The following is a 24,585-nucleotide window of genomic DNA, read 5'->3' on the forward strand; positions in this document are numbered from 1 at the left end:
GTGGCTTGGCCTGAATTTACAGACACTTTCTTTGCAAACATGAGTAGGCAAGTGGGTATTTCAAAAGTGGGTGCATGGAGCCGCTCGTTGCTTTTCCAAGCTGGCAGCTGTGGCTCCTGAGCTTGAGGCAAAAAGAAGGGCAGAAGCACACTGCAGAGGACAGCGTTCAGCCTTGCAAGAGGGCAGTGGACGTCGGAGGAGCCGACACAGCACAAGAGGCTCGGAATCGGCGCACTCTTCGCCTACGGCCATACCACCCTGAATGCGCCCGATCTCGTCCGATCTCGGAAGCTAAGCAGGGTCGGGCCTGGTTAGTACTTGGATGGGAGACCGCCTGGGAATACCAGGTGCTGTAGGCATTTTGCTACTCTGTGCCCGATAGGCGGCGTTCGTCTTCCCCGTCTTGAACTACATTTTTCCTCCATTCCGCTTTTAATTTTAACAAACACGGCGCGTGAAAAAGGCACAGGGGCAGACAGCAGCCCTCGCTCCAATGCAGAGCCCCGTCAGAGGCGGACACGTTGTCGCCAAACTAACTTGGAGCAGCAGGAGACTGAAGCCAGGGCAGCAGCTCGCCGCCTCGGGTGGGTGGATGCAGCCAGAAAGGGCCACTCGTGTCCCTGGCAAAGCACCTCCAGCGTCTCCCCGTTTTCTCTCCAGTGGACGCGCAAGGCCCCCTACAGCTAGGGGAGGCAAGTGGATGGGCCTCATCTGCATATGTGGGCTCTAGAGGAAGAGTGCACCCTGGGAGACAAGGGGACACTTGGAGCGGGAAGTGCTCACGGGGGAGAAGTGCCTACAAGAGGCAGGAAGGGAGGGAGGCCACATCATGCCTCTCCATAGCCAGGCCTCTGGATGATGGGGCAGAAGCGGCCGTCACCCTAAGCTTCCTAGAAGTCCCAGCTGGGCCCCATGCTACCTAATATCTCGCCTGATCGAGCCTGGTCGAGCACTGGTCGAGCCTTCAGCCAAGGGACACAGGAGCCAAGGGGTCTGGCCTCGAGCCTTCAACCGAGGGACCCAGGAGCCCAGGGTCTGGCCTCAGTGCTTCCCAAGTCGGCCTTCAGCTGAAGCCTGCCTGGGCTGGGAGCCTCAGCTGCTGTTCCTGGGTGTGCTTCTTTCCTGCATGTGAAGGCCACCAGCGGCGAAGGTTGCCCTCCGCCTTCCAACGAGTCGAGGGGATAGAAGCAGGAAAATTGTGTGTGTGTTTATTTCTTCTTTTTTAGAGATTCTTTCTATTTTTGTAAGGAACTGACGCCTGGGTGAGTGCTAGTGTGGCTTGAGGTGAATTTACGGGCAGCTTCTTTGCAAACTTTTGCCAAACCAACTTGGAGCAGCACTGGGGTAGAGAGTCAGCCTTCCGCTGATGCCTGCCTAGGCGTGGCTGGGCTGGGGGCCTCAGCTGCTGTTACTGGGCCTGCTTCTTTCCTGGTCTTGTAGGCCGCCAGCCAGAGAAGGTAAGGGCTTCAACCAACATCGCCCTCTGCCTTCCAAAGAGTCGAGGAGACCGCAGCAGGAAAATTGTGTGTGTGTTTATTTCTTCTTTTTTAGAGGTGCTTTCTATTTTTGTAAGGAACCGACGCCTGGGTGAGTGCTAGTGTGGCGTGAGTTAAATTTACAGGCATCTTCTTTGCAAACTTTTGCCAAACCAATTTGGGGCAGCAGTGGGGTAGAGAGTCAGCCTTAAGCTGATGCCTGCCTGGGCTGGGCTGGGCTGGGGGCCTCAGCTGCTGTTACTGGGCCTGCTTCTTTCCTGGACTTGTAGGCCGCCAGCCCGAGAAGGTAAGGCCTCAACCAACATCGCCCTCTGCCTTCCAAAGAGTCGAGGGAATAGAAGCAGGAAAATTGTGTGTGTGTTTATTTCTTCTTTTTTTAGAGGTGCTTTCTATTTTTGTAAGGAACCGACGCCTGGGTGAGTGCTAGTGTGGCGTGAGTTACATTTACAGGCATCTTCTTTGCAAAATTTTGCCAAACCAACTTGGACCAGCACTGGGGTAGAGAGTCAGCCTTCAGCTGATGGCTGCCTGGGCTGGGCTGGGCTGGTCTGGGGGCCTCAGCTGCTGTTACTGGGCATGCTTCTTTCCTGGACTTGTAGGCCACCAGCCGGAGAAGGTAAGGGCCTCAACCAACATCGCCCTCTGCCTTTCAAAGAGTCGAGGAGACCCCAGCAGGAAAATTGTGTGTGTGTTTATTTCTTCTTTTTTAGAGGTGCTTTCTATTTTTGTAAGGAACCGACGCCTGGGTGAGTGCTAGTGTGGCGTGAGTTAAATTTACAGGCATCTTCTTTGCAAACTTTTGCCAAACCAATTTGGGGCAGCAGTGGGGTAGAGAGTCAGCCTTAAGCTGATGCCTGCCTGGGCTGGGCTGGGCTGGGGGCCTCAGCTGCTGTTACTGGGCCTGCTTCTTTCCTGGACTTGTAGGCCGCCAGCCCGAGAAGGTAAGGCCTCAACCAACATCGCCCTCTGCCTTCCAAAGAGTCGAGGGGATAGAAGCAGGAAAATTGTGTGTGTGTTTATTTCTTCTTTTTTAGAGATTCTTTCTATTTTTGTAAGGAACTGACGACTGGGTGAGTGCTAGTGTGGCTTGAGGTGAATTTACGGGCAGCTTCTTTGCAAACTTTTGCCAAACCAACTTGGAGCAGCACTGGGGTAGAGAGTCAGCCTTCCGCTGATGCCTGCCTAGGCGTGGCTGGGCTGGGGGCCTCAGCTGCTGTTACTGGGCCTGCTTCTTTCCTGGTCTTGTAGGCCGCCAGCCAGAGAAGGTAAGGGCTTCAACCAACATCGCCCTCTGCCTTCCAAAGAGTCGAGGAGACCGCAGCAGGAAAATTGTGTGTGTGTTTATTTCTTCTTTTTTAGAGGTGCTTTCTATTTTTGTAAGGAACCGACGCCTGGGTGAGTGCTAGTGTGGCGTGAGTTAAATTTACAGGCATCTTCTTTGCAAACTTTTGCCAAACCAATTTGGGGCAGCAGTGGGGTAGAGAGTCAGCCTTAAGCTGATGCCTGCCTGGGCTGGGCTGGGCTGGGGGCCTCAGCTGCTGTTACTGGGCCTGCTTCTTTCCTGGACTTGTAGGCCGCCAGCCCGAGAAGGTAAGGCCTCAACCAACATCGCCCTCTGCCTTCCAAAGAGTCGAGGGAATAGAAGCAGGAAAATTGTGTGTGTGTTTATTTCTTCTTTTTTAGAGATTCTTTCTATTTTTGTAAGGAACTGACGACTGGGTGAGTGCTAGTGTGGCTTGAGGTGAATTTACGGGCAGCTTCTTTGCAAACTTTTGCCAAACCAACTTGGAGCAGCACTGGGGTAGAGAGTCAGCCTTCCGCTGATGCCTGCCTAGGCGTGGCTGGGCTGGGGGCCTCAGCTGCTGTTACTGGGCCTGCTTCTTTCCTGGTCTTGTAGGCCGCCAGCCAGAGAAGGTAAGGGCTTCAACCAACATCGCCCTCTGCCTTCCAAAGAGTCGAGGAGACCGCAGCAGGAAAATTGTGTGTGTGTTTATTTCTTCTTTTTTTAGAGGTGCTTTCTATTTTTGTAAGGAACCGACGCCTGGGTGAGTGCTAGTGTGGCGTGAGTTACATTTACAGGCATCTTCTTTGCAAACTTTTGCCAAACCAACTTGGACCAGCACTGGGGTAGAGAGTCAGCCTTCAGCTGATGGCTGCCTGGGCTGGGCTGGGCTGGTCTGGGGGCCTCAGCTGCTGTTACTGGGCATGCTTCTTTCCTGGACTTGTAGGCCACCAGCCGGAGAAGGTAAGGGCCTCAACCAACATCGCCCTCTGCCTTTCAAAGAGTCGAGGAGACCCCAGCAGGAAAATTGTGTGTGTGTTTATTTCTTCTTTTTTAGAGGTGCTTTCTATTTTTGTAAGGAACCGACGCCTGGGTGAGTGCTAGTGTGGCGTGAGTTAAATTTACAGGCATCTTCTTTGCAAACTTTTGCCAAACCAATTTGGGGCAGCAGTGGGGTAGAGAGTCAGCCTTAAGCTGATGCCTGCCTGGGCTGGGCTGGGCTGGGGGCCTCAGCTGCTGTTACTGGGCCTGCTTCTTTCCTGGACTTGTAGGCCGCCAGCCCGAGAAGGTAAGGCCTCAACCAACATCGCCCTCTGCCTTCCAAAGAGTCGAGGAGACCCCAGCAGGAAAATTGTGTGTGTGTTTATTTCCATCTTTCTTTCCGAGTTTTTTTTTAAAGTTTTGTAAGGAACGGATGCTTGGGTGAGTGAGTGCAAGTGTGGCTTGGCCTGAATTTACAGACACTTTCTTTGCAAACATGAGTAGGCAAGTGGGTATTTCAAAAGTGGGTGCATGGAGCCGCTCGTTGCTTTTCCAAGCTGGCAGCTGTGGCTCCTGAGCTTGAGGCAAAAAGAAGGGCAGAAGCACACTGCAGAGGACAGCGTTCAGCCTTGCAAGAGGGCAGTGGACGTCGGAGGAGCCGACACAGCACAAGAGGCTCGGAATCGGCGCACTCTTCACCCTCGGCCATACCACCCTGAATGCGCCCGATCTCGTCCGATCTCGGAAGCTAAGCAGGGTCGGGCCTGGTTAGTACTTGGATGGGAGACCGCCTGGGAATACCAGGTGCTGTCGGCATTTTGCTACTCTGTGCCCGATAGGCGGCGTTCGTCTTCCCCGTCTTGAACTACATTTTTCCTCCATTCCGCTTTTAATTTTAACAAACACGGCGCGTGAAAAAGGCACAGGGGCAGACAGCAGCCCTCGCTCCAATGCAGAGCCCCGTCAGAGGCGGACACGTTGTCGCCAAACTAACTTGGAGCAGCAGGAGACTGAAGCCAGGGCAGCAGCTCGCCGCCTCGGGTGGGTGGATGCAGCCAGAAAGGGCCACTCGTGTCCCTGGCAAAGCACCCCCAGCGTCTCCCCGTTTTCTCTCCAGTGGACGCGCAAGGCCCCCTACAGCTAGGGGAGGCAAGTGGATGGGCCTCATCTGCATATGTGGGCTCTAGAGGAAGAGTGCACCCTGGGAGACAAGGGGACACTTGGAGCGGGAAGTGCTCACGGGGGAGAAGTGCCTACAAGAGGCAGGAAGGGAGGGAGGCCACATCATGCCTCTCCATAGCCAGGCCTCTGGATGATGGGGCAGAAGCGGCCGTCACCCTAAGCTTCCTAGAAGTCCCAGCTGGGCCCCATGCTACCTAATATCTCGCCTGATCGAGCCTGGTCGAGCACTGGTCGAGCCTTCAGCCAAGGGACACAGGAGCCAAGGGGTCTGGCCTCGAGCCTTCAACCGAGGGACCCAGGAGCCCAGGGTCTGGCCTCAGTGCTTCCCAAGTCGGCCTTCAGCTGAAGCCTGCCTGGGCTGGGAGCCTCAGCTGCTGTTCCTGGGTGTGCTTCTTTCCTGCATGTGAAGGCCACCAGCGGCGAAGGTTGCCCTCCGCCTTCCAAGGAGTCGAGGGGATAGAAGCAGGAAAATTGTGTGTGTGTTTATTTCTTCTTTTTTAGAGATTCTTTCTATTTTTGTAAGGAACTGACGCCTGGGTGAGTGCTAGTGTGGCTTGAGGTGAATTTACGGGCAGCTTCTTTGCAAACTTTTGCCAAACCAACTTGGAGCAGCACTGGGGTAGAGAGTCAGCCTTCCGCTGATGCCTGCCTAGGCGTGGCTGGGCTGGGGGCCTCAGCTGCTGTTACTGGGCCTGCTTCTTTCCTGGTCTTGTAGGCCGCCAGCCAGAGAAGGTAAGGGCTTCAACCAACATCGCCCTCTGCCTTCCAAAGAGTCGAGGAGACCGCAGCAGGAAAATTGTGTGTGTGTTTATTTCTTCTTTTTTAGAGGTGCTTTCTATTTTTGTAAGGAACCGACGCCTGGGTGAGTGCTAGTGTGGCGTGAGTTAAATTTACAGGCATCTTCTTTGCAAACTTTTGCCAAACCAATTTGGGGCAGCAGTGGGGTAGAGAGTCAGCCTTAAGCTGATGCCTGCCTAGGCGTGGCTGGGCTGGGGGCCTCAGCTGCTGTTACTGGGCCTGCTTCTTTCCTGGTCTTGTAGGCCGCCAGCCAGAGAAGGTAAGGGCTTCAACCAACATCGCCCTCTGCCTTCCAAAGAGTCGAGGAGACCGCAGCAGGAAAATTGTGTGTGTGTTTATTTCTTCTTTTTTTAGAGGTGCTTTCTATTTTTGTAAGGAACCGACGCCTGGGTGAGTGCTAGTGTGGCGTGAGTTACATTTACAGGCATCTTCTTTGCAAAATTTTGACAAACCAACTTGGACCAGCACTGGGGTAGAGAGTCAGCCTTCAGCTGATGGCTGCCTGGGCTGGGCTGGGCTGGTCTGGGGGCCTCAGCTGCTGTTACTGGGCATGCTTCTTTCCTGGACTTGTAGGCCACCAGCCGGAGAAGGTAAGGGCCTCAACCAACATCGCCCTCTGCCTTTCAAAGAGTCGAGGAGACCCCAGCAGGAAAATTGTGTGTGTGTTTATTTCTTCTTTTTTAGAGGTGCTTTCTATTTTTGTAAGGAACCGACGCCTGGGTGAGTGCTAGTGTGGCGTGAGTTAAATTTACAGGCATCTTCTTTGCAAACTTTTGCCAAACCAATTTGGGGCAGCAGTGGGGTAGAGAGTCAGCCTTAAGCTGATGCCTGCCTGGGCTGGGCTGGGCTGGGGGCCTCAGCTGCTGTTACTGGGCCTGCTTCTTTCCTGGACTTGTAGGCCGCCAGCCCGAGAAGGTAAGGCCTCAACCAACATCGCCCTCTGCCTTCCAAAGAGTCGAGGGGATAGAAGCAGGAAAATTGTGTGTGTGTTTATTTCTTCTTTTTTAGAGATTCTTTCTATTTTTGTAAGGAACTGACGACTGGGTGAGTGCTAGTGTGGCTTGAGGTGAATTTACGGGCAGCTTCTTTGCAAACTTTTGCCAAACCAACTTGGAGCAGCACTGGGGTAGAGAGTCAGCCTTCCGCTGATGCCTGCCTAGGCGTGGCTGGGCTGGGGGCCTCAGCTGCTGTTACTGGGCCTGCTTCTTTCCTGGTCTTGTAGGCCGCCAGCCAGAGAAGGTAAGGGCTTCAACCAACATCGCCCTCTGCCTTCCAAAGAGTCGAGGAGACCGCAGCAGGAAAATTGTGTGTGTGTTTATTTCTTCTTTTTTAGAGGTGCTTTCTATTTTTGTAAGGAACCGACGCCTGGGTGAGTGCTAGTGTGGCGTGAGTTAAATTTACAGGCATCTTCTTTGCAAACTTTTGCCAAACCAATTTGGGGCAGCAGTGGGGTAGAGAGTCAGCCTTAAGCTGATGCCTGCCTGGGCTGGGCTGGGCTGGGGGCCTCAGCTGCTGTTACTGGGCCTGCTTCTTTCCTGGACTTGTAGGCCGCCAGCCCGAGAAGGTAAGGCCTCAACCAACATCGCCCTCTGCCTTCCAAAGAGTCGAGGGAATAGAAGCAGGAAAATTGTGTGTGTGTTTATTTCTTCTTTTTTAGAGATTCTTTCTATTTTTGTAAGGAACTGACGACTGGGTGAGTGCTAGTGTGGCTTGAGGTGAATTTACGGGCAGCTTCTTTGCAAACTTTTGCCAAACCAACTTGGAGCAGCACTGGGGTAGAGAGTCAGCCTTCCGCTGATGCCTGCCTAGGCGTGGCTGGGCTGGGGGCCTCAGCTGCTGTTACTGGGCCTGCTTCTTTCCTGGTCTTGTAGGCCGCCAGCCAGAGAAGGTAAGGGCTTCAACCAACATCGCCCTCTGCCTTCCAAAGAGTCGAGGAGACCGCAGCAGGAAAATTGTGTGTGTGTTTATTTCTTCTTTTTTTAGAGGTGCTTTCTATTTTTGTAAGGAACCGACGCCTGGGTGAGTGCTAGTGTGGCGTGAGTTACATTTACAGGCATCTTCTTTGCAAAATTTTGCCAAACCAACTTGGACCAGCACTGGGGTAGAGAGTCAGCCTTCAGCTGATGGCTGCCTGGGCTGGGCTGGGCTGGTCTGGGGGCCTCAGCTGCTGTTACTGGGCATGCTTCTTTCCTGGACTTGTAGGCCACCAGCCGGAGAAGGTAAGGGCCTCAACCAACATCGCCCTCTGCCTTTCAAAGAGTCGAGGAGACCCCAGCAGGAAAATTGTGTGTGTGTTTATTTCTTCTTTTTTAGAGGTGCTTTCTATTTTTGTAAGGAACCGACGCCTGGGTGAGTGCTAGTGTGGCGTGAGTTAAATTTACAGGCATCTTCTTTGCAAACTTTTGCCAAACCAATTTGGGGCAGCAGTGGGGTAGAGAGTCAGCCTTAAGCTGATGCCTGCCTGGGCTGGGCTGGGGGCCTCAGCTGCTGTTACTGGGCCTGCTTCTTTCCTGGACTTGTAGGCCGCCAGCCCGAGAAGGTAAGGCCTCAACCAACATCGCCCTCTGCCTTCCAAAGAGTCGAGGAGACCCCAGCAGGAAAATTGTGTGTGTGTTTATTTCCATCTTTCTTTCCGAGTTTTTTTTTAAAGTTTTGTAAGGAACGGATGCTTGGGTGAGTGAGTGCAAGTGTGGCTTGGCCTGAATTTACAGACACTTTCTTTGCAAACATGAGTAGGCAAGTGGGTATTTCAAAAGTGGGTGCATGGAGCCGCTCGTTGCTTTTCCAAGCTGGCAGCTGTGGCTCCTGAGCTTGAGGCAAAAAGAAGGGCAGAAGCACACTGCAGAGGACAGCGTTCAGCCTTGCAAGAGGGCAGTGGACGTCGGAGGAGCCGACACAGCACAAGAGGCTCGGAATCGGCGCACTCTTCACCTACGGCCATACCACCCTGAATGCGCCCGATCTCGTCCGATCTCGGAAGCTAAGCAGGGTCGGGCCTGGTTAGTACTTGGATGGGAGACCGCCTGGGAATACCAGGTGCTGTAGGCATTTTGCTACTCTGTGCCCGATAGGCGGCGTTCGTCTTCCCCGTCTTGAACTACATTTTTCCTCCATTCCGCTTTTAATTTTAACAAACACGGCGCGTGAAAAAGGCACAGGGGCAGACAGCAGCCCTCGCTCCAATGCAGAGCCCCGTCAGAGGCGGACACGTTGTCGCCAAACTAACTTGGAGCAGCAGGAGACTGAAGCCAGGGCAGCAGCTCGCCGCCTCGGGTGGGTGGATGCAGCCAGAAAGGGCCACTCGTGTCCCTGGCAAAGCACCTCCAGCGTCTCCCCGTTTTCTCTCCAGTGGACGCGCAAGGCCCCCTACAGCTAGGGGAGGCAAGTGGATGGGCCTCATCTGCATATGTGGGCTCTAGAGGAAGAGTGCACCCTGGGAGACAAGGGGACACTTGGAGCGGGAAGTGCTCACGGGGGAGAAGTGCCTACAAGAGGCAGGAAGGGAGGGAGGCCACATCATGCCTCTCCATAGCCAGGCCTCTGGATGATGGGGCAGAAGCGGCCGTCACCCTAAGCTTCCTAGAAGTCCCAGCTGGGCCCCATGCTACCTAATATCTCGCCTGATCGAGCCTGGTCGAGCACTGGTCGAGCCTTCAGCCAAGGGACACAGGAGCCAAGGGGTCTGGCCTCGAGCCTTCAACCGAGGGACCCAGGAGCCCAGGGTCTGGCCTCAGTGCTTCCCAAGTCGGCCTTCAGCTGAAGCCTGCCTGGGCTGGGAGCCTCAGCTGCTGTTCCTGGGTGTGCTTCTTTCCTGCATGTGAAGGCCACCAGCGGCGAAGGTTGCCCTCCGCCTTCCAAGGAGTCGAGGGGATAGAAGCAGGAAAATTGTGTGTGTGTTTATTTCTTCTTTTTTAGAGATTCTTTCTATTTTTGTAAGGAACTGACGCCTGGGTGAGTGCTAGTGTGGCTTGAGGTGAATTTACGGGCAGCTTCTTTGCAAACTTTTGCCAAACCAACTTGGAGCAGCACTGGGGTAGAGAGTCAGCCTTCCGCTGATGCCTGCCTAGGCGTGGCTGGGCTGGGGGCCTCAGCTGCTGTTACTGGGCCTGCTTCTTTCCTGGTCTTGTAGGCCGCCAGCCAGAGAAGGTAAGGGCTTCAACCAACATCGCCCTCTGCCTTCCAAAGAGTCGAGGAGACCGCAGCAGGAAAATTGTGTGTGTGTTTATTTCTTCTTTTTTAGAGGTGCTTTCTATTTTTGTAAGGAACCGACGCCTGGGTGAGTGCTAGTGTGGCGTGAGTTAAATTTACAGGCATCTTCTTTGCAAACTTTTGCCAAACCAATTTGGGGCAGCAGTGGGGTAGAGAGTCAGCCTTAAGCTGATGCCTGCCTGGGCTGGGCTGGGCTGGGGGCCTCAGCTGCTGTTACTGGGCCTGCTTCTTTCCTGGACTTGTAGGCCGCCAGCCCGAGAAGGTAAGGCCTCAACCAACATCGCCCTCTGCCTTCCAAAGAGTCGAGGGAATAGAAGCAGGAAAATTGTGTGTGTGTTTATTTCTTCTTTTTTTAGAGGTGCTTTCTATTTTTGTAAGGAACCGACGCCTGGGTGAGTGCTAGTGTGGCGTGAGTTACATTTACAGGCATCTTCTTTGCAAAATTTTGCCAAACCAACTTGGACCAGCACTGGGGTAGAGAGTCAGCCTTCAGCTGATGGCTGCCTGGGCTGGGCTGGGCTGGTCTGGGGGCCTCAGCTGCTGTTACTGGGCATGCTTCTTTCCTGGACTTGTAGGCCACCAGCCGGAGAAGGTAAGGGCCTCAACCAACATCGCCCTCTGCCTTTCAAAGAGTCGAGGAGACCCCAGCAGGAAAATTGTGTGTGTGTTTATTTCTTCTTTTTTAGAGGTGCTTTCTATTTTTGTAAGGAACCGACGCCTGGGTGAGTGCTAGTGTGGCGTGAGTTAAATTTACAGGCATCTTCTTTGCAAACTTTTGCCAAACCAATTTGGGGCAGCAGTGGGGTAGAGAGTCAGCCTTAAGCTGATGCCTGCCTGGGCTGGGCTGGGCTGGGGGCCTCAGCTGCTGTTACTGGGCCTGCTTCTTTCCTGGACTTGTAGGCCGCCAGCCCGAGAAGGTAAGGCCTCAACCAACATCGCCCTCTGCCTTCCAAAGAGTCGAGGGGATAGAAGCAGGAAAATTGTGTGTGTGTTTATTTCTTCTTTTTTAGAGATTCTTTCTATTTTTGTAAGGAACTGACGACTGGGTGAGTGCTAGTGTGGCTTGAGGTGAATTTACGGGCAGCTTCTTTGCAAACTTTTGCCAAACCAACTTGGAGCAGCACTGGGGTAGAGAGTCAGCCTTCCGCTGATGCCTGCCTAGGCGTGGCTGGGCTGGGGGCCTCAGCTGCTGTTACTGGGCCTGCTTCTTTCCTGGTCTTGTAGGCCGCCAGCCAGAGAAGGTAAGGGCTTCAACCAACATCGCCCTCTGCCTTCCAAAGAGTCGAGGAGACCGCAGCAGGAAAATTGTGTGTGTGTTTATTTCTTCTTTTTTAGAGGTGCTTTCTATTTTTGTAAGGAACCGACGCCTGGGTGAGTGCTAGTGTGGCGTGAGTTAAATTTACAGGCATCTTCTTTGCAAACTTTTGCCAAACCAATTTGGGGCAGCAGTGGGGTAGAGAGTCAGCCTTAAGCTGATGCCTGCCTGGGCTGGGCTGGGCTGGGGGCCTCAGCTGCTGTTACTGGGCCTGCTTCTTTCCTGGACTTGTAGGCCGCCAGCCCGAGAAGGTAAGGCCTCAACCAACATCGCCCTCTGCCTTCCAAAGAGTCGAGGGAATAGAAGCAGGAAAATTGTGTGTGTGTTTATTTCTTCTTTTTTAGAGATTCTTTCTATTTTTGTAAGGAACTGACGACTGGGTGAGTGCTAGTGTGGCTTGAGGTGAATTTACGGGCAGCTTCTTTGCAAACTTTTGCCAAACCAACTTGGAGCAGCACTGGGGTAGAGAGTCAGCCTTCCGCTGATGCCTGCCTAGGCGTGGCTGGGCTGGGGGCCTCAGCTGCTGTTACTGGGCCTGCTTCTTTCCTGGTCTTGTAGGCCGCCAGCCAGAGAAGGTAAGGGCTTCAACCAACATCGCCCTCTGCCTTCCAAAGAGTCGAGGAGACCGCAGCAGGAAAATTGTGTGTGTGTTTATTTCTTCTTTTTTTAGAGGTGCTTTCTATTTTTGTAAGGAACCGACGCCTGGGTGAGTGCTAGTGTGGCGTGAGTTACATTTACAGGCATCTTCTTTGCAAACTTTTGCCAAACCAACTTGGACCAGCACTGGGGTAGAGAGTCAGCCTTCAGCTGATGGCTGCCTGGGCTGGGCTGGGCTGGTCTGGGGGCCTCAGCTGCTGTTACTGGGCATGCTTCTTTCCTGGACTTGTAGGCCACCAGCCGGAGAAGGTAAGGGCCTCAACCAACATCGCCCTCTGCCTTTCAAAGAGTCGAGGAGACCCCAGCAGGAAAATTGTGTGTGTGTTTATTTCTTCTTTTTTAGAGGTGCTTTCTATTTTTGTAAGGAACCGACGCCTGGGTGAGTGCTAGTGTGGCGTGAGTTAAATTTACAGGCATCTTCTTTGCAAACTTTTGCCAAACCAATTTGGGGCAGCAGTGGGGTAGAGAGTCAGCCTTAAGCTGATGCCTGCCTGGGCTGGGCTGGGCTGGGGGCCTCAGCTGCTGTTACTGGGCCTGCTTCTTTCCTGGACTTGTAGGCCGCCAGCCCGAGAAGGTAAGGCCTCAACCAACATCGCCCTCTGCCTTCCAAAGAGTCGAGGAGACCCCAGCAGGAAAATTGTGTGTGTGTTTATTTCCATCTTTCTTTCCGAGTTTTTTTTTAAAGTTTTGTAAGGAACGGATGCTTGGGTGAGTGAGTGCAAGTGTGGCTTGGCCTGAATTTACAGACACTTTCTTTGCAAACATGAGTAGGCAAGTGGGTATTTCAAAAGTGGGTGCATGGAGCCGCTCGTTGCTTTTCCAAGCTGGCAGCTGTGGCTCCTGAGCTTGAGGCAAAAAGAAGGGCAGAAGCACACTGCAGAGGACAGCGTTCAGCCTTGCAAGAGGGCAGTGGACGTCGGAGGAGCCGACACAGCACAAGAGGCTCGGAATCGGCGCACTCTTCACCCTCGGCCATACCACCCTGAATGCGCCCGATCTCGTCCGATCTCGGAAGCTAAGCAGGGTCGGGCCTGGTTAGTACTTGGATGGGAGACCGCCTGGGAATACCAGGTGCTGTCGGCATTTTGCTACTCTGTGCCCGATAGGCGGCGTTCGTCTTCCCCGTCTTGAACTACATTTTTCCTCCATTCCGCTTTTAATTTTAACAAACACGGCGCGTGAAAAAGGCACAGGGGCAGACAGCAGCCCTCGCTCCAATGCAGAGCCCCGTCAGAGGCGGACACGTTGTCGCCAAACTAACTTGGAGCAGCAGGAGACTGAAGCCAGGGCAGCAGCTCGCCGCCTCGGGTGGGTGGATGCAGCCAGAAAGGGCCACTCGTGTCCCTGGCAAAGCACCCCCAGCGTCTCCCCGTTTTCTCTCCAGTGGACGCGCAAGGCCCCCTACAGCTAGGGGAGGCAAGTGGATGGGCCTCATCTGCATATGTGGGCTCTAGAGGAAGAGTGCACCCTGGGAGACAAGGGGACACTTGGAGCGGGAAGTGCTCACGGGGGAGAAGTGCCTACAAGAGGCAGGAAGGGAGGGAGGCCACATCATGCCTCTCCATAGCCAGGCCTCTGGATGATGGGGCAGAAGCGGCCGTCACCCTAAGCTTCCTAGAAGTCCCAGCTGGGCCCCATGCTACCTAATATCTCGCCTGATCGAGCCTGGTCGAGCACTGGTCGAGCCTTCAGCCAAGGGACACAGGAGCCAAGGGGTCTGGCCTCGAGCCTTCAACCGAGGGACCCAGGAGCCCAGGGTCTGGCCTCAGTGCTTCCCAAGTCGGCCTTCAGCTGAAGCCTGCCTGGGCTGGGAGCCTCAGCTGCTGTTCCTGGGTGTGCTTCTTTCCTGCATGTGAAGGCCACCAGCGGCGAAGGTTGCCCTCCGCCTTCCAAGGAGTCGAGGGGATAGAAGCAGGAAAATTGTGTGTGTGTTTATTTCTTCTTTTTTAGAGATTCTTTCTATTTTTGTAAGGAACTGACGCCTGGGTGAGTGCTAGTGTGGCTTGAGGTGAATTTACGGGCAGCTTCTTTGCAAACTTTTGCCAAACCAACTTGGAGCAGCACTGGGGTAGAGAGTCAGCCTTCCGCTGATGCCTGCCTAGGCGTGGCTGGGCTGGGGGCCTCAGCTGCTGTTACTGGGCCTGCTTCTTTCCTGGTCTTGTAGGCCGCCAGCCAGAGAAGGTAAGGGCTTCAACCAACATCGCCCTCTGCCTTCCAAAGAGTCGAGGAGACCGCAGCAGGAAAATTGTGTGTGTGTTTATTTCTTCTTTTTTAGAGGTGCTTTCTATTTTTGTAAGGAACCGACGCCTGGGTGAGTGCTAGTGTGGCGTGAGTTAAATTTACAGGCATCTTCTTTGCAAACTTTTGCCAAACCAATTTGGGGCAGCAGTGGGGTAGAGAGTCAGCCTTAAGCTGATGCCTGCCTAGGCGTGGCTGGGCTGGGGGCCTCAGCTGCTGTTACTGGGCCTGCTTCTTTCCTGGTCTTGTAGGCCGCCAGCCAGAGAAGGTAAGGGCTTCAACCAACATCGCCCTCTGCCTTCCAAAGAGTCGAGGAGACCGCAGCAGGAAAATTGTGTGTGTGTTTATTTCTTCTTTTTTTAGAGGTGCTTTCTATTTTTGTAAGGAACCGACGCCTGGGTGAGTGCTAGTGTGGCGTGAGTTACATTTACAGGCATCTTCTTTGCAAAATTTTGCCAAACCAACTTGGACCAGCACTGGGGTAGAGAGTCAGCCTTCAGCTGATGGCTGCCTGGGCTGGGCTGGGCTGGTCTGGGGGCCTCAGCTGCTGTTACTGGGCATGCTTCTTTCCTGGACTTGTAGGCCACCAGCCGGAGAAGGTAAGGGCCTCAACCAACATCGCCCTCTGCCTTTCAAAGAGTCGAGGAGACCCCAGCAGGAAAATTGTGTGTGTGTTTATTTCTTCTTTTTTAGAGGTGCTTTCTATTTTTGTAAGGAACCGACGCCTGGGTGAGTGCTAGTGTGGCGTGAGTTAAATTTACAGGCATCTTCTTTGCAAACTTTTGCCAAACCAATTTGGGGCAGCAGTGGGGTAGAGAGTCAGCCTTAAGCTGATGCCTGCCTGGGCTGGGCTGGGCTGGGGGCCTCAGCTGCTGTTACTGGGCCTGCTTCTTTCCTGGACTTGTAGGCCGCCAGCCCGAGAAGGTAAGGCCTCAACCAACATCGCCCTCTGCCTTCCAAAGAGTCGAGGGGATAGAAGCAGGAAAATTGTGTGTGTGTTTATTTCTTCTTTTTTAGAGATTCTTTCTATTTTTGTAAGGAACTGACGACTGGGTGAGTGCTAGTGTGGCTTGAGGTGAATTTACGGGCAGCTTCTTTGCAAACTTTTGCCAAACCAACTTGGAGCAGCACTGGGGTAGAGAGTCAGCCTTCCGCTGATGCCTGCCTAGGCGTGGCTGGGCTGGGGGCCTCAGCTGCTGTTACTGGGCCTGCTTCTTTCCTGGTCTTGTAGGCCGCCAGCCAGAGAAGGTAAGGGCTTCAACCAACATCGCCCTCTGCCTTCCAAAGAGTCGAGGAGACCGCAGCAGGAAAATTGTGTGTGTGTTTATTTCTTCTTTTTTAGAGGTGCTTTCTATTTTTGTAAGGAACCGACGCCTGGGTGAGTGCTAGTGTGGCGTGAGTTAAATTTACAGGCATCTTCTTTGCAAACTTTTGCCAAACCAATTTGGGGCAGCAGTGGGGTAGAGAGTCAGCCTTAAGCTGATGCCTGCCTGGGCTGGGCTGGGCTGGGGGCCTCAGCTGCTGTTACTGGGCCTGCTTCTTTCCTGGACTTGTAGGCCGCCAGCCCGAGAAGGTAAGGCCTCAACCAACATCGCCCTCTGCCTTCCAAAGAGTCGAGGGAATAGAAGCAGGAAAATTGTGTGTGTGTTTATTTCTTCTTTTTTAGAGATTCTTTCTATTTTTGTAAGGAACTGACGACTGGGTGAGTGCTAGTGTGGCTTGAGGTGAATTTACGGGCAGCTTCTTTGCAAACTTTTGCCAAACCAACTTGGAGCAGCACTGGGGTAGAGAGTCAGCCTTCCGCTGATGCCTGCCTAGGCGTGGCTGGGCTGGGGGCCTCAGCTGCTGTTACTGGCCCTGCTTCTTTCCTGGTCTTGTAGGCCGCCAGCCAGAGAAGGTAAGGGCTTCAACCAACATCGCCCTCTGCCTTCCAAAGAGTCGAGGAGACCGCAGCAGGAAAATTGTGTGTGTGTTTATTTCTTCTTTTTTTAGAGGTGCTTTCTATTTTTGTAAGGAACCGACGCCTGGGTGAGTGCTAGTGTGGCGTGAGTTACATTTACAGGCATCTTCTTTGCAAAATTTTGCCAAACCAACTTGGACCAGCACTGGGGTAGAGAGTCAGCCTTCAGCTGATGGCTGCCTGGGCTGGGCTGGGCTGGTCTGGGGGCCTCAGCTGCTGTTACTGGGCATGCTTCTTTCCTGGACTTGTAGGCCACCAGCCGGAGAAGGTAAGGGCCTCAACCAACATCGCCCTCTGCCTTTCAAAGAGTCGAGGAGACCCCAGCAGGAAAATTGTGTGTGTGTTTATTTCTTCTTTTTTAGAGGTGCTTTCTATTTTTGTAAGGAACCGACGCCTGGGTGAGTGCTAGTGTGGCGTGAGTTAAATTTACAGGCATCTTCTTTGCAAACTTTTGCCAAACCAATTTGGGGCAGCAGTGGGGTAGAGAGTCAGCCTTAAGCTGATGCCTGCCTGGGCTGGGCTGGGGGCCTCAGCTGCTGTTACTGGGCCTGCTTCTTTCCTGGACTTGTAGGCCGCCAGCCCGAGAAGGTAAGGCCTCAACCAACATCGCCCTCTGCCTTCCAAAGAGTCGAGGAGACCCCAGCAGGAAAATTGTGTGTGTGTTTATTTCCATCTTTCTTTCCGAGTTTTTTTTTAAAGTTTTGTAAGGAACGGATGCTTGGGTGAGTGAGTGCAAGTGTGGCTTGGCCTGAATTTACAGACACTTTCTTTGCAAACATGAGTAGGCAAGTGGGTATTTCAAAAGTGGGTGCATGGAGCCGCTCGTTGCTTTTCCAAGCTGGCAGCTGTGGCTCCTGAGCTTGAGGCAAAAAGAAGGGCAGAAGCACACTGCAGAGGACAGCGTTCAGCCTTGCAAGAGGGCAGTGGACGTCGGAGGAGCCGACACAGCACAAGAGGCTCGGAATCGGCGCACTCTTCGCCTACGGCCATACCACCCTGAATGCGCCCGATCTCGTCCGATCTCGGAAGCTAAGCAGGGTCGGGCCTGGTTAGTACTTGGATGGGAGACCGCCTGGGAATACCAGGTGCTGTAGGCATTTTGCTACTCTGTGCCCGATAGGCGGCGTTCGTCTTCCCCGTCTTGAACTACATTTTTCCTCCATTCCGCTTTTAATTTTAACAAACACGGCGCGTGAAAAAGGCACAGGGGCAGACAGCAGCCCTCGCTCCAATGCAGAGCCCCGTCAGAGGCGGACACGTTGTCGCCAAACTAACTTGGAGCAGCAGGAGACTGAAGCCAGGGCAGCAGCTCGCCGCCTCGGGTGGGTGGATGCAGCCAGAAAGGGCCACTCGTGTCCCTGGCAAAGCACCTCCAGCGTCTCCCCGTTTTCTCTCCAGTGGACGCGCAAGGCCCCCTACAGCTAGGGGAGGCAAGTGGATGGGCCTCATCTGCATATGTGGGCTCTAGAGGAAGAGTGCACCCTGGGAGACAAGGGGACACTTGGAGCGGGAAGTGCTCACGGGGGAGAAGTGCCTACAAGAGGCAGGAAGGGAGGGAGGCCACATCATGCCTCTCCATAGCCAGGCCTCTGGATGATGGGGCAGAAGCGGCCGTCACCCTAAGCTTCCTAGAAGTCCCAGCTGGGCCCCATGCTACCTAATATCTCGCCTGATCGAGCCTGGTCGAGCACTGGTCGAGCCTTCAGCCAAGGGACACAGGAGCCAAGGGGTCTGGCCTCGAGCCTTCAACCGAGGGACCCAGGAGCCCAGGGTCTGGCCTCAGTGCTTCCCAAGTCGGCCTTCAGCTGAAGCCTGCCTGGGCTGGGAGCCTCAGCTGCTGTTCCTGGGTGTGCTTCTTTCCTGCATGTGAAGGCCACCAGCGGCGAAGGTTGCCCTCCGCCTTCCAAGGAGTCGAGGGGATAGAAGCAGGAAAATTGTGTGTGTGTTTATTTCTTCTTTTTTAGAGATTCTTTCTATTTTTGTAAGGAACTGACGCCTGGGTGAGTGCTAGTGTGGCTTGAGGTGAATTTACGGGCAGCTTCTTTGCAAACTTTTGCCAAACCAACTTGGAGCAGCACTGGGGTAGAGAGTCAGCCTTCCGCTGATGCCTGCCTAGGCGTGGCTGGGCTGGGGGCCTCAGCTGCTGTTACTGGGCCTGCTTCTTTCCTGGTCTTGTAGGCCGCCAGCCAGAGAAGGTAAGGGCTTCAACCAACATCGCCCTCTGCCTTCCAAAGAGTCGAGGAGACCGCAGCAGGAAAATTGTGTGTGTGTTTATTTCTTCTTTTTTAGAGGTGCTTTCTATTTTTGTAAGGAACCGACGCCTGGGTGAGTGCTAGTGTGGCGTGAGTTAAATTTACAGGCATCTTCTTTGCAAACTTTTGCCAAACCAATTTGGGGCAGCAGTGGGGTAGAGAGTCAGCCTTAAGCTGATGCCTGCCTAGGCGTGGCTGGGCTGGGGGCCTCAGCTGCTGTTACTGGGCCTGCTTCTTTCCTGGTCTTGTAGGCCGCCAGCCAGAGAAGGTAAGGGCTTCAACCAACATCGCCCTCTGCCTTCCAAAGAGTCGAGGAGACCGCAGCAGGAAAATTGTGTGTGTGTTTATTTCTTCTTTTTTTAGAGGTGCTTTCTATTTTTGTAAGGAACCGACGCCTGGGTGAGTGCTAGTGTGGCGTGAGTTACATTTACAGGCATCTTCTTTGCAATATTTTGCCAAACCAACTTGGACCAGCACTGGGGTAGAGAGTCAGCCTTCAGCTGATGGCTGCCTGGGCTGGGCTGGGCTGGTCTGGGGGCCTCAGCTGCTGTTACTGGGCATGCTTCTTTCCTGGACTTGTAGGCCACCAGCCGGAGAAGGTAAGGGCCTCAACCAACATCGCCCTCTGCCTTTCAAAGAGTCGAGGAGACCCCAGCAGGAAAATTGTGTGTGTGTTTATTTCTTCTTTTTTAGAGGTGCTTTCTATTTTTGTAAGGAACCGACGCCTGGGTGAGTGCTAGTGTGGCGTGAGTTAAATTTACAGGCATCTTCTTTGCAAACTTTTGCCAAACCAATTTGGGGCAGCAGTGGGGTAGAGAGTCAGCCTTAAGCTGATGCCTGCCTGGGCTGGGCTGGGCTGGGGGCCTCAGCTGCTGTTACTGGGCCTGCTTCTTTCCTGGACTTGTAGGCCGCCAGCCCGAGAAGGTAAGGCCTCAACCAACATCGCCCTCTGCCTTCCAAAGAGTCGAGGGGATAGAAGCAGGAAAATTGTGTGTGTGTTTATTTCTTCTTTTTTAGAGATTCTTTCTATTTTTGTAAGGAACTGACGACTGGGTGAGTGCTAGTGTGGCTTGAGGTGAATTTACGGGCAGCTTCTTTGCAAACTTTTGCCAAACCAACTTGGAGCAGCACTGGGGTAGAGAGTCAGCCTTCCGCTGATGCCTGCCTAGGCGTGGCTGGGCTGGGGGCCTCAGCTGCTGTTACTGGGCCTGCTTCTTTCCTGGTCTTGTAGGCCGCCAGCCAGAGAAGGTAAGGGCTTCAACCAACATCGCCCTCTGCCTTCCAAAGAGTCGAGGAGACCGCAGCAGGAAAATTGTGTGTGTGTTTATTTCTTCTTTTTTAGAGGTGCTTTCTATTTTTGTAAGGAACCGACGCCTGGGTGAGTGCTAGTGTGGCGTGAGTTAAATTTACAGGCATCTTCTTTGCAAACTTTTGCCAAACCAATTTGGGGCAGCAGTGGGGTAGAGAGTCAGCCTTAAGCTGATGCCTGCCTGGGCTGGGCTGGGCTGGGGGCCTCAGCTGCTGTTACTGGGCCTGCTTCTTTCCTGGACTTGTAGGCCGCCAGCCCGAGAAGGTAAGGCCTCAACCAACATCGCCCTCTGCCTTCCAAAGAGTCGAGGGAATAGAAGCAGGAAAATTGTGTGTGTGTTTATTTCTTCTTTTTTAGAGATTCTTTCTATTTTTGTAAGGAACTGACGACTGGGTGAGTGCTAGTGTGGCTTGAGGTGAATTTACGGGCAGCTTCTTTGCAAACTTTTGCCAAACCAACTTGGAGCAGCACTGGGGTAGAGAGTCAGCCTTCCGCTGATGCCTGCCTAGGCGTGGCTGGGCTGGGGGCCTCAGCTGCTGTTACTGGGCCTGCTTCTTTCCTGGTCTTGTAGGCCGCCAGCCAGAGAAGGTAAGGGCTTCAACCAACATCGCCCTCTGCCTTCCAAAGAGTCGAGGAGACCGCAGCAGGAAAATTGTGTGTGTGTTTATTTCTTCTTTTTTTAGAGGTGCTTTCTATTTTTGTAAGGAACCGACGCCTGGGTGAGTGCTAGTGTGGCGTGAGTTACATTTACAGGCATCTTCTTTGCAAAATTTTGCCAAACCAACTTGGACCAGCACTGGGGTAGAGAGTCAGCCTTCAGCTGATGGCTGCCTGGGCTGGGCTGGGCTGGTCTGGGGGCCTCAGCTGCTGTTACTGGGCATGCTTCTTTCCTGGACTTGTAGGCCACCAGCCGGAGAAGGTAAGGGCCTCAACCAACATCGCCCTCTGCCTTTCAAAGAGTCGAGGAGACCCCAGCAGGAAAATTGTGTGTGTGTTTATTTCTTCTTTTTTAGAGGTGCTTTCTATTTTTGTAAGGAACCGACGCCTGGGTGAGTGCTAGTGTGGCGTGAGTTAAATTTACAGGCATCTTCTTTGCAAACTTTTGCCAAACCAATTTGGGGCAGCAGTGGGGTAGAGAGTCAGCCTTAAGCTGATGCCTGCCTGGGCTGGGCTGGGGGCCTCAGCTGCTGTTACTGGGCCTGCTTCTTTCCTGGACTTGTAGGCCGCCAGCCCGAGAAGGTAAGGCCTCAACCAACATCGCCCTCTGCCTTCCAAAGAGTCGAGGAGACCCCAGCAGGAAAATTGTGTGTGTGTTTATTTCCATCTTTCTTTCCGAGTTTTTTTTTAAAGTTTTGTAAGGAACGGATGCTTGGGTGAGTGAGTGCAAGTGTGGCTTGGCCTGAATTTACAGACACTTTCTTTGCAAACATGAGTAGGCAAGTGGGTATTTCAAAAGTGGGTGCATGGAGCCGCTCGTTGCTTTTCCAAGCTGGCAGCTGTGGCTCCTGAGCTTGAGGCAAAAAGAAGGGCAGAAGCACACTGCAGAGGACAGCGTTCAGCCTTGCAAGAGGGCAGTGGACGTCGGAGGAGCCGACACAGCACAAGAGGCTCGGAATCGGCGCACTCTTCGCCTACGGCCATACCACCCTGAATGCGCCCGATCTCGTCCGATCTCGGAAGCTAAGCAGGGTCGGGCCTGGTTAGTACTTGGATGGGAGACCGCCTGGGAATACCAGGTGCTGTAGGCATTTTGCTACTCTGTGCCCGATAGGCGGCGTTCGTCTTCCCCGTCTTGAACTACATTTTTCCTCCATTCCGCTTTTAATTTTAACAAACACGGCGCGTGAAAAAGGCACAGGGGCAGACAGCAGCCCTCGCTCCAATGCAGAGCCCCGTCAGAGGCGGACACGTTGTCGCCAAACTAACTTGGAGCAGCAGGAGACTGAAGCCAGGGCAGCAGCTCGCCGCCTCGGGTGGGTGGATGCAGCCAGAAAGGGCCACTCGTGTCCCTGGCAAAGCACCTCCAGCGTCTCCCCGTTTTCTCTCCAGTGGACGCGCAAGGCCCCCTACAGCTAGGGGAGGCAAGTGGATGGGCCTCATCTGCATATGTGGGCTCTAGAGGAAGAGTGCACCCTGGGAGACAAGGGGACACTTGGAGCGGGAAGTGCTCACGGGGGAGAAGTGCCTACAAGAGGCAGGAAGGGAGGGAGGCCACATCATGCCTCTCCATAGCCAGGCCTCTGGATGATGGGGCAGAAGCGGCCGTCACCCTAAGCTTCCTAGAAGTCCCAGCTGGGCCCCATGCTACCTAATATCTCGCCTGATCGAGCCTGGTCGAGCACTGGTCGAGCCTTCAGCCAAGGGACACAGGAGCCAAGGGGTCTGGCCTCGAGCCTTCAACCGAGGGACCCAGGAGCCCAGGGTCTGGCCTCAGTGCTTCCCAAGTCGGCCTTCAGCTGAAGCCTGCCTGGGCTGGGAGCCTCAGCTGCTGTTCCTGGGTGTGCTTCTTTCCTGCATGTGAAGGCCACCAGCGGCGAAGGTTGCCCTCCGCCTTCCAAGGAGTCGAGGGGATAGAAGCAGGAAAATTGTGTGTGTGTTTATTTCTTCTTTTTTAGAGATTCTTTCTATTTTTGTAAGGAACTGACGCCTGGGTGAGTGCTAGTGTGGCTTGAGGTGAATTTACGGGCAGCTTCTTTGCAAACTTTTGCCAAACCAACTTGGAGCAGCACTGGGGTAGAGAGTCAGCCTTCCGCTGATGCCTGCCTAGGCGTGGCTGGGCTGGGGGCCTCAGCTGCTGTTACTGGGCCTGCTTCTTTCCTGGTCTTGTAGGCCGCCAGCCAGAGAAGGTAAGGGCTTCAACCAACATCGCCCTCTGCCTTCCAAAGAGTCGAGGAGACCGCAGCAGGAAAATTGTGTGTGTGTTTATTTCTTCTTTTTTTAGAGGTGCTTTCTATTTTTGTAAGGAACCGACGCCTGGGTGAGTGCTAGTGTGGCGTGAGTTACATTTACAGGCATCTTCTTTGCAAAATTTTGCCAAACCAACTTGGACCAGCACTGGGGTAGAGAGTCAGCCTTCAGCTGATGGCTGCCTGGGCTGGGCTGGGCTGGGGGCCTCAGCTGCTGTTACTGGGCCTGCTTCTTTCCTGGACTTGTAGGCCGCCAGCCCGAGAAGGTAAGGCCTCAACCAACATCGCCCTCTGCCTTCCAAAGAGTCGAGGGAATAGAAGCAGGAAAATTGTGTGTGTGTTTATTTCTTCTTTTTTAGAGATTCTTTCTATTTTTGTAAGGAACTGACGACTGGGTGAGTGCTAGTGTGGCTTGAGGTGAATTTACGGGCAGCTTCTTTGCAAACTTTTGCCAAACCAACTTGGAGCAGCACTGGGGTAGAGAGTCAGCCTTCCGCTGATGCCTGCCTAGGCGTGGCTGGGCTGGGGGCCTCAGCTGCTGTTACTGGGCCTGCTTCTTTCCTGGTCTTGTAGGCCGCCAGCCAGAGAAGGTAAGGGCTTCAACCAACATCGCCCTCTGCCTTCCAAAGAGTCGAGGAGACCGCAGCAGGAAAATTGTGTGTGTGTTTATTTCTTCTTTTTTTAGAGGTGCTTTCTATTTTTGTAAGGAACCGACGCCTGGGTGAGTGCTAGTGTGGCGTGAGTTACATTTACAGGCATCTTCTTTGCAAACTTTTGCCAAACCAACTTGGACCAGCACTGGGGTAGAGAGTCAGCCTTCAGCTGATGGCTGCCTGGGCTGGGCTGGGCTGGTCTGGGGGCCTCAGCTGCTGTTACTGGGCATGCTTCTTTCCTGGACTTGTAGGCCACCAGCCGGAGAAGGTAAGGGCCTCAACCAACATCGCCCTCTGCCTTTCAAAGAGTCGAGGAGACCCCAGCAGGAAAATTGTGTGTGTGTTTATTTCTTCTTTTTTAGAGGTGCTTTCTATTTTTGTAAGGAACCGACGCCTGGGTGAGTGCTAGTGTGGCGTGAGTTAAATTTACAGGCATCTTCTTTGCAAACTTTTGCCAAACCAATTTGGGGCAGCAGTGGGGTAGAGAGTCAGCCTTAAGCTGATGCCTGCCTGGGCTGGGCTGGGCTGGGCTGGGGGCCTCAGCTGCTGTTACTGGGCCTGCTTCTTTCCTGGACTTGTAGGCCGCCAGCCCGAGAAGGTAAGGCCTCAACCAACATCGCCCTCTGCCTTCCAAAGAGTCGAGGAGACCCCAGCAGGAAAATTGTGTGTGTGTTTATTTCCATCTTTCTTTCCGAGTTTTTTTTTAAAGTTTTGTAAGGAACGGATGCTTGGGTGAGTGAGTGCAAGTGTGGCTTGGCCTGAATTTACAGACACTTTCTTTGCAAACATGAGTAGGCAAGTGGGTATTTCAAAAGTGGGTGCATGGAGCCGCTCGTTGCTTTTCCAAGCTGGCAGCTGTGGCTCCTGAGCTTGAGGCAAAAAGAAGGGCAGAAGCACACTGCAGAGGACAGCGTTCAGCCTTGCAAGAGGGCAGTGGACGTCGGAGGAGCCGACACAGCACAAGAGGCTCGGAATCGGCGCACTCTTCGCCTACGGCCATACCACCCTGAATGCGCCCGATCTCGTCCGATCTCGGAAGCTAAGCAGGGTCGGGCCTGGTTAGTACTTGGATGGGAGACCGCCTGGGAATACCAGGTGCTGTAGGCATTTTGCTACTCTGTGCCCGATAGGCGGCGTTCGTCTTCCCCGTCTTGAACTACATTTTTCCTCCATTCCGCTTTTAATTTTAACAAACACGGCGCGTGAAAAAGGCACAGGGGCAGACAGCAGCCCTCGCTCCAATGCAGAGCCCCGTCAGAGGCGGACACGTTGTCGCCAAACTAACTTGGAGCAGCAGGAGACTGAAGCCAGGGCAGCAGCTCGCCGCCTCGGGTGGGTGGATGCAGC

The 24,585-nt window shown here is 53.7% G+C and overlaps 7 non-coding genes across 7 annotated transcripts; all 7 read left to right on the plus strand.

The window, feature by feature from the left end:
* The first annotated feature begins 240 nt into the window (after positions 1-240).
* On the plus strand, positions 241-359 carry LOC138553945 (5S ribosomal RNA). The gene has a single exon (XR_011297248.1). It is a non-coding gene; the product is annotated as a 5S ribosomal RNA (ribosomal RNA).
* A 4,097-nt stretch (positions 360-4,456) lies between these two features.
* LOC138553905 (5S ribosomal RNA) lies at positions 4,457-4,575 on the plus strand. The gene has a single exon (XR_011297208.1). It is a non-coding gene; the product is annotated as a 5S ribosomal RNA (ribosomal RNA).
* A 4,093-nt stretch (positions 4,576-8,668) lies between these two features.
* On the plus strand, positions 8,669-8,787 carry LOC138553901 (5S ribosomal RNA). The gene has a single exon (XR_011297204.1). It is a non-coding gene; the product is annotated as a 5S ribosomal RNA (ribosomal RNA).
* A 4,097-nt stretch (positions 8,788-12,884) lies between these two features.
* LOC138553906 (5S ribosomal RNA) lies at positions 12,885-13,003 on the plus strand. Its single transcript, XR_011297209.1, has one exon. It is a non-coding gene; the product is annotated as a 5S ribosomal RNA (ribosomal RNA).
* A 4,093-nt stretch (positions 13,004-17,096) lies between these two features.
* Positions 17,097-17,215, plus strand: LOC138553946 (5S ribosomal RNA). The gene has a single exon (XR_011297249.1). It is a non-coding gene; the product is annotated as a 5S ribosomal RNA (ribosomal RNA).
* Positions 17,216-21,308: 4,093 nt separating this feature from the next.
* Positions 21,309-21,427, plus strand: LOC138553948 (5S ribosomal RNA). Its single transcript, XR_011297251.1, has one exon. It is a non-coding gene; the product is annotated as a 5S ribosomal RNA (ribosomal RNA).
* Positions 21,428-24,226: 2,799 nt separating this feature from the next.
* LOC138553949 (5S ribosomal RNA) lies at positions 24,227-24,345 on the plus strand. Its single transcript, XR_011297252.1, has one exon. It is a non-coding gene; the product is annotated as a 5S ribosomal RNA (ribosomal RNA).
* Positions 24,346-24,585: the final 240 nt, after the last annotated feature.

Source organism: Ambystoma mexicanum, unplaced genomic scaffold (assembly GCF_040938575.1).
Source record: "Ambystoma mexicanum isolate Mex_15411 unplaced genomic scaffold, UKY_AmexF1_1 Mex_scaf141, whole genome shotgun sequence".
Lineage (NCBI taxonomy): Eukaryota > Metazoa > Chordata > Amphibia > Caudata > Ambystomatidae > Ambystoma > Ambystoma mexicanum.